The sequence below is a fragment of the Pteropus vampyrus genome, unplaced genomic scaffold, assembly GCF_000151845.1.
Source record: "Pteropus vampyrus isolate Shadow unplaced genomic scaffold, Pvam_2.0 Scaffold1000006130, whole genome shotgun sequence".
Classification (NCBI taxonomy): domain Eukaryota; kingdom Metazoa; phylum Chordata; class Mammalia; order Chiroptera; family Pteropodidae; genus Pteropus; species Pteropus vampyrus.
The window spans coordinates 1-5,564 of NW_011920532.1; the positions used below are offsets into that span (position 1 = coordinate 1).

At 45.8% G+C, this 5,564-nt stretch overlaps 1 long non-coding RNA gene across 3 annotated transcripts; it reads right to left on the bottom strand.

Moving 5' to 3' along the window:
• Nucleotides 1-2,915: 2,915 nt before the first annotated feature.
• LOC111735736 lies at nucleotides 2,916-5,211 on the bottom strand. Of its 3 annotated transcripts, none has more exons than XR_002778949.1 (2): nucleotides 4,936-5,211; nucleotides 2,916-4,108 (listed from the first exon to the last, which is right to left on the bottom strand). It is a non-coding gene; the product is annotated as an uncharacterized LOC111735736 (long non-coding RNA). The 3 variants fall into 3 exon arrangements; XR_002778948.1 differs by having other exon boundaries at nucleotides 2,916-4,099; nucleotides 4,808-4,955; XR_002778947.1 differs by having other exon boundaries at nucleotides 4,808-4,955.
• Nucleotides 5,212-5,564: the final 353 nt, after the last annotated feature.

A 5,564-nucleotide genomic window follows, 5' to 3' on the forward strand; every position in this document is an offset into this window, starting at 1 on the left:
TGATAACTAAGAGGTGGGTAAGCAAGCAGGGGTACAGAAGCAGAATGCGTCATTGTTAAAATATTTTGTACCTATAGGCAGTGATCCGGCCAGTAAATCCCTTTAGTTAATAAATTTTTAGCAGATAACTAACTAGAAGTGAGACATGGCCGTTAGCACATACCATGTCTTATCCTTAACCTATTGTTTCTAAAGGTGAGGTCACTACATTCCCCACTGGTTTTCTTTACAGTGACTCAATCTTCGAGTCAGAAGTTGGAACTCTCGGCCAACTCGTCGGGGCTGATGCTCCTAAAATTAAAATCTTTGCCCCGGTCATGTGAGACTGTACTAAACTTCTAAGCCACTTTAGTAAGCAGGGTCCAAAAATTAATATTATCAGCATAATTAATGGCCCTGCTATGGCTGACAATAGCGTGGTTAGCCAGGAATTTTCATTAAACCAAGACTCATACCAGTTACTGCCCTGCCTTATTTTTTATTTCTATCCTTCACCCTCTGTCTAATTAATGCTAAACTATCCCTAATAATACCAGAATGATTAACATAAAAACAGCAAGTTTCTCCTAATGCTACACACAAACCTCCTTGCTTAAGAAATAAGAGATCTAAACCTCTCCTATTCTGCAGTACTACTTCAGCTAAGGAATTAAGAGATGTTATTAGTATTCCTAATAGTTGTTAACTGGGTAGGAGTTAAGTCCTTTAACCCTTCATTATTAGACCCGACAGGACCTATGGCTATCGACGGTATCCGGACAGGCTTTTTTTGTATAGTCATTAACATTCCGGGATCATCTCCAGAAACACACAACCTTAATCCCCAAGTTTTCCCAGTCACCCAAGATGGATCTTCCCAATTTTTGACAGTAAAAACGACAGGATTGCATTTCCCTGCTGTGGCACAGGAAGACTGACTAGGTCGTGTAAGAGTCAGAAAGGGGTCTGTGTTCTTCCAAGGGGCTATGGTCTCACAACCCCAATGACCACAATAATATTGGTTAGGCTTATTGCAAGTGCTTTGATCTTCTTTAAGACACATATATAACTGCACTTGTTGGATACCCTTTTCATAATTTTTAACTCCACAGCCCCACCACGGTCCTGATCCTGCTAGCATCTGTTCTTTTGTTTGCTTATTTAATTCCTCCCCAAGTATATTACACAAATCTACATGAAATGTAGGCTGGTACATAGTCTGCTTTACTAATATGGAGATACCTGTTTCTGATTTAATCAATTCCCATTGAGCCTGTTGAGGTTGATGAGGGTTCCCGTGTACATTGGTAATAACAACTAACCCTAACACAATTATTCCCGTGAGAGTCTTATCTTGAGTGGATCCTCTGTGGGTGTTGCTTTCCATTTCTCCTTTTCTAGGGGAGGTTGAGCTGCCTTAAGGCGAGTATGGTGAATCCCATGTCTTTTTCCTGCAACTTTGACAGCTGTTGGTGTGGTCAGGATTACTGGAAACGGACCATCCCACCGGGGCTCTAGGCTAGCAGGCTGAATCTTCTTTATCTACACCCAATCACCTGGATGATGTGGGTGAGGCTGTGATGTCCCCGGAGTCGGTCTAGTAGCTTTAATCAAGCCCTTGACTTGATTTTGGGTTTGTTGCAAGGCCTGTAGAGACTTAAGGAGACTTGTGTTATTACTTATTGTAACCTTTTCAATTCCAATTTTAGGGAGTAAAGGGGGAGGTCTCCCAAACATTATTTCATAAGGGGAAATTCCCATAATATATGGAGTACACCGGGCCCGTAACAAAGCAAAAGGAAGAAGGCTCACCCAATTCTCCCCAGTTTCCAGCTTAAATTTAGTTAAAGTTTCCTTAAGTGTTCTATTCATTCTTTCTACTTGTTGTGAACTCTGAGGTCTGTAAATACAATGTAATTTCCAATTAATCCCTAATACCTTAGCTAACATTTGACTTGTTTGGGCAATGAATGCCGGGCCATTGTCGGACCCCAGTGATAAGGGCAAACCGAATCGAGGTACTATTTCTGTGAGTAATTTCTTAGCTACTACTTGTGCAGTCTCCTTTCAGGTGGGGAAGGCCTCGGTCCATCCAGAGTAGGTGTCGATGAAAACCAGAAGATACTTAAACCCGAAAGTGCCAGGGGCAACTTCTGTAAAGTCTACCTCCCAATGTTCTCCAGGAGCTTGTCCTTTCTGTCGCACGCCACTGCCTCCTGTTGCGGTGGAGCAAGAGTTGACTTGTGCACATATTGGGCATCGCTCACTTACATCCCGAGCCTTTGAGGTTAGTCCAGGAATATAATAGTCTCTTTTTAGCAGTTCAATTAACTTAGTTCCTCCAAGATGGGTAGCGTTATGCATTTGATTGATTAAATGGCTGCCAAGAGCGGCAGGGAGGAGTGGCCTTCCATCTGGAATCCAAAGCCACCCATTTTCAAACTTCCCGTGCAGTTGCTTCCCCAACTCTATATCTTGGGGGCTATAGTTTGGAGCCTGTACCAAGGGGGGCACAAGAAGGGGACCAATTATGACGTTAGTCCCCACTGGTTTTCTGGCTACTTCCTTTGCTGTTTTATCTGCCAAGCGGTTTCCTTTTTCTACCGCTCCTTCCCCTTTTTGATGGCCGGGGCAATGGATAATAGCCACTTTCTTAGGTAGCCAGATAGCCTCCAAAAGAGCCAAAATCTGCTCCTTGTTCTTAATTTCCTTTCCCCCTGATGTAATAGTCCTCTTTCCTTGTCCAGGGCTCCATGTACATGTGCCGTTGCAAAGGCATATCGGCTATCAGTGTAGATGTTAACAGTTTTCCCTCGAGCCCATTTAAGAGCTTCAGTTAATGCCATGAGCTCGGCCTTCTGGGCTGAGTCCCTTGTCCGAGAGCCTGAGCCCAAACCAGTGTCATCGGCAACTACCGCTGCTCCCGCATACCTGACGCCTTCTGTGACATAACTGCTTCCGTCCGTGTACAGGGTGGCGTCTGGGTTGAGCCAAGGCTCATCTCGTAAGTCAGGTCTTACCCCAGTTATGCTTTCAAGCAGGTCACTGCAATCATGTACAGGTTCCTGAGGATCATCATCTGGGAGCAAGGTTGCTGGATTCAATATTGTCGGTTTAGCAAATTGAACCTGTGGAAGGTTTAATAAGAGTACCTGGTATTGGGTGATTCGAGCGTTCGATATCCATCGCTCGGGTGGTCCCTTCAGGAGTCGCTCCACAAAGTGAGGTCTGATAACAGTCACAGGCTGCCCAAGTGTCAATTTGTGGGCTTCTTTCACTAGAACTGCCGTGGCTGCAACGGCCCTCAGACAATTAGGCCACCCTGCAGCCACGCAATCTAACCTTTTAGATAAGTGTGCAACTGGTCTTTTCCATGGTCCCAGCATCTGAGTTAATACCCCTAGTTATCTTCCAGAAGAATTGGGGTGCTTGTATTTTTCTTGTCACCTTTTGGTTGCTTGGGACACTCATTCTTCCAGTGCCCTTTCTGTTTGCAATATGCACATTGGTCTTTTTCAAGGCCAACCTGTTTACTTCCTGGTTCAGGTGGCCCGACAAATCCTGATCTTCCTCCTCGGCCCCTTCCTCTTCCTCTGCCTGGCATAGGTCCCTTCCCCACAAACATTATTTTCTGCACATCGTCTCTATTGTTGAAAACTTTCTGGGCTATTTCTAGCAATTTGGATAAATTCTCTCCCTCAAAACCTTCTAGCTTCTGTAACTTTCTCCTAATATCTGGGGCCGACTGGCTCACAAAGGCCAAATTAATGGCTCTTCTATTGTTGGGGTCCTCCGGGTCAATAGGTGTATACAAGCGATAAGATTCTAATAGTCTCTCTAAAAATGCTGCAGGTGACTCATCCTTGGTCTGAATTACTTCGCTTACCTTGGACAGATTTATTGGTCTACGTGCAGCAGCCCGGAGTCCCTGTAGCAGGAACTGGCGATACCTTAGGAGAGCCTCCTTACCTTGATCCGTATTGGGATCCCACTGGGGACGCTGAGTAGGAAACACAGCCTGTATCCTGGTTAAGTCTGTTGTTGGCAGCCCATTCGGGTCCGTGACTCCTCTGGCTGCCTCCCGCAAAATCCTTTCTTTTTCCTCAGTGGTGAATAAAACCTGCAAAAGCTGCTGACAATCATCCCAAGTGGGCTGATGGGTAAAAAAAAATAGACTCTAGAAGGGAGGTTAATCCTTGTGGTTTTTCTGAAAAGGATGGCGTTTGCAATTTCCAATTATATAAATCACTAGTACTGAACGGCGAGTAGATGACAGTAGGCTCACCTCCACCTCCTGGAATCACCTTCAATGGGGCTTGAACAGATACTGGCTCTTTCAGGGAGGTTGAATCAGGGGAAGGTGGCCTACGACCCCTAGACCGGGTTACAGGAGGTTCTGGTCTTTCCGGAGGAGGACGTCCACTCCCATCACCATGATAGGGTGGTGGATACCAGTCATCCTCCGACGGAGGGCCCTGCAACACTGGTGGGGGCTTCTTAAGACCTTGGGGTATGGCTGCCATTACAGTAACGGGGGCACAACTGCAATTCTGTAAGTACTTAGGGGCATCAGAAACAACGTCAATCCATACATCAATATAAGGAATTTGGTCAGGATGCCCCGGGTTCCCATAAACAACACCCCGAACCCGAAATGCAGTCTGTAAATTAAATGATCCCTCGGAGGGCCATCCTACTCCGAAGGTCGGCCAATCTAGTTGACAAAACCGCTGCAAATCAAAAGGGGTTACTAAAGCACCATAAGCCTTTGCCCTGTGACGGAAATCTTTAAAGTGATTAAGCATGCATTGAAGCGGTGTTAGCTTACCCTGTGATTGTCCCATAGTTCCACAGTAAAGCACACGAAGCAACACAAGAAAAACAGACACAGACTAACGAACCAAAAAACAAGACTGAGAAAACTGTCGTCACAGTCTCAGTTGACCGCCGACTTACTTGTTGCGTTTGACATCCGCACGGTCCTGGGGCCCCTACCAAAAACTGCCTCAGCACTCCCAAGATCACGCTCCACAAAGCGAGAAACCATGGGCGGTGGGCTAGGGCAAGTGCCCTAGAGGCCTCCCCAACCGCAAATGGTCCAACGCCCTGGTGCACTGATCAATTTTCCCACAACGAGAAGATCTCGCTGGGGCCTCCAAATGTTGTGACCGAAATAACCAGGCCCAACTCGAGTGCTCTAATCTAAGAGACAGTTTATTAGCCGGCGGCTGTCCTTGCAAAGGAGCAGCCCCGAGACGCAGGGGCACAAAGGTTTTAAGCCCTCGATTCCATCCCCCACATCCTTAATCTTTACACAAAAGACTATATCTCCTCCATTCATTAACTGATAACTAAGAGGTGGGTAAGCAAGCAGGGGTACAGAAGCAGAATGCGTCATTGTTAAAATATTTTGTACCTATAGGCAGTGATCCGGCCAGTAAATCCCTTTAGTTAATAAATTTTTAGCAGATAACTAACTAGAAGTGAGACATGGCGGTTAGCACGTACCATGTCTTATCCTTAACCTATTGTTTCTAAAGGTGAGGTCACTACAATTTGAACTTGTTCACTGCCTTGAGAAGGGG